Raw genomic sequence first — 2,708 nt, forward strand, 5'->3', positions numbered from 1 at the left:
GTATTAGGTATTATACTATAGAAAAAATATTTAAATAAAAGGCTTTATAAAAATATAATAACAATAATAAAAATAATAATAATAATAATAATGATAATAATAATAATAATAATAATAATAATAAAAATAATAATAATAATAATAAAAATAATAATAATAATAATAATAATAATAATAATAATAATAATAATAATAATAATAATAACAACAATAGTATTAATGATGATAATCATGATGATGAGGAGATGCTGTTAATCAGGCCCGTATCCAGGTTGGTTTTTATGGTCCGGGAGAACCCCCTTTTCTAGCAAACCCCCTCTTTTCTGGCGAAACTCCCTCTTTAAATTTCCCAAATAAGTCCTCCAACTAAACTAATGCACTGTAGGACCACCCAGACACAGACATTTTCAAACATATCTGCTTTTATAGCATTATTTAGACTCATAAAGCACAAAAATCCTCTTGCTTTGGGGGTTTCGTCGACCCCACCGGGGCTTCGACTGTGGACCTCACGCCCAGAAAACTCCCCCTTGGAAGAACCTGGCTACGGGCCTGGTAATGACTATGATAATGAGAATGATGATAATTCCAACAATAGGCCTAGCAATAACAACAATTACAATAATAGGATGATAATGATAATGATGGTAATGAATATGATGATGATGATGATGATGGTGATGGTGATCATGATAATGAAAATAATAACAACAACAACAACAACTACAATAATAATAATAATAGTATTTAATAATATAATTATAATAAATAATAATAATAATAATAATAATAATAATGACAATATATATAATAATAACGTACCAACGTAAAAAAGCTGATGATTCAAGACCACACTAGATTAACATTGATAACTTTGTAAAATTTAATGAAAAATAATGAAAGTTTATAGCCAATGAAGATAGGAGATTAACCTTGGTAGGACAAAGATCAATTTCATAAGACCACACGGGGATATGTAAACCAGTACAGGTGCAACGACAAGTAAGAAGGGAACACATACCAGGTTCGATCTACCTGAGTAGATAAACCTGTGTCATACCAAGGAATTGTCAATCACGCATCACGCCCCCTACAGGTTTTCAGATACATTTCAAGAAACGAAAGTTATCTCAGAAGGTGAATTTAAACCCGTGAACAAAAGCTTTACAGCTATTGCTGAGTTTATTTAAAACTACTTCCATTTATATTGATTCCGGTAGTATTTAGATGATTAAAAACTAAATTATATTTATTTATTTATATATTTTAAACATAGTTATAAAGGATACAATTTCAGACAAGATGTACTTTAACAGTTCTAGTTCTTCTAGAACTGTTTAATCGATAATAAGCCAAGCAAGAGTTGATTTAAAACTCTCTGCAAGCTTTCGTCGATGGTCGATGTTATCAACATGAATTCGTCCAGCTATGTGAGCTAGCAATTGTTGTTTTTGGTATTGTATGAAAAACAAAAACAAACATTGTGCTTTGTTTGATTAAACAGTTCTACAATTATTATTAAGCAATATATTCCTAGTATTGTTTAAGAGAATTATAAAATATAAAAATGAATACAACAAGAATGGTCAACAGCACAAACATCACAAACCCCTTCAAAAACATTTAACAAACTTATCAAGTATCTCCACAAACAGTTTGCAGTTAATACAGAATATAGTTTGTCCAATCGAGTATTCAAGTATATTTATTTATAAAAAATAGTAGTAAAATATACTGAATTGCATTGATGTTTACATTAAGAAATACAATCAAATTACAACGAACAACCAAGCAGCAAAGTAACCACATTAAAATACACACAAAATTTTAAAATACCAATAAAACAACAATAAGGAAAGGAAAAAATAGTAAGATAAATAGATAAAATGAAAAATTGCACAAGACAGTAGACACGGCAGTTTATTAAAATTAAGGGGGAAATCCAATAAAATTGCACAAGAAGTTGAATGTACAAACAATAAAAAAAGAATACACCAATATACAAATAAAAAAAAAAGTTCCTGCCTTTCAAGAAGACTTTAAATTTGGAATTTTTTCTTACAATGCCAACAACAATTTTATTTAAATTATTTACTTTATTAAGAAATCTAGTAAGGTCAATTAGTGGGCTGTCCTGAAAGCGTTTCGTTCGGGACCTTCCTTCCACAAATGGTTTACTTTGTCGCAATGACTTAGAGTATTAGCCATTATTTTCTTGGAACCAATGAGAGAAAGATTTGATTTCAAATATTTGACACAGATTTTCTTTTCTGTCACTAAGTCGATTAAGTTTATATTTATCAAGTGCATCATTATAATGTACATACTCTTTAACCATAATAATTTTACAGGCCGTTTCTGTTTTGATTGCCGAATCAATCAATCAATCAATTTAAAAATCACACAAATTACAAAACAGAATGAATAGAGACCAAATCGAATATCAATCTCATCCTAAATATTGTTCCTCTTAATAAAATAATAGTACGGTAATTTTAATGTAATTATTAAATAATGTAAAATATTATTCTTATATTTTCATGATTGTGAAATTGTTTCTTTGTTGATTGTTTTGTAAAATAATAATAATACAAAAACGCTGAGTCAGTAGATCACAAACAAATTTCATTCAGAAAACAGACATATATACACACATATATATAGGCCCATATAGCTCCTATATATATATATATATATATACATATATA

Source organism: Anneissia japonica, unplaced genomic scaffold (genome assembly GCF_011630105.1).
Source record: "Anneissia japonica isolate Jap-2015-1 unplaced genomic scaffold, ASM1163010v1 scaffold287805_len679488_cov178, whole genome shotgun sequence".
NCBI lineage: Eukaryota > Metazoa > Echinodermata > Crinoidea > Comatulida > Comatulidae > Anneissia > Anneissia japonica.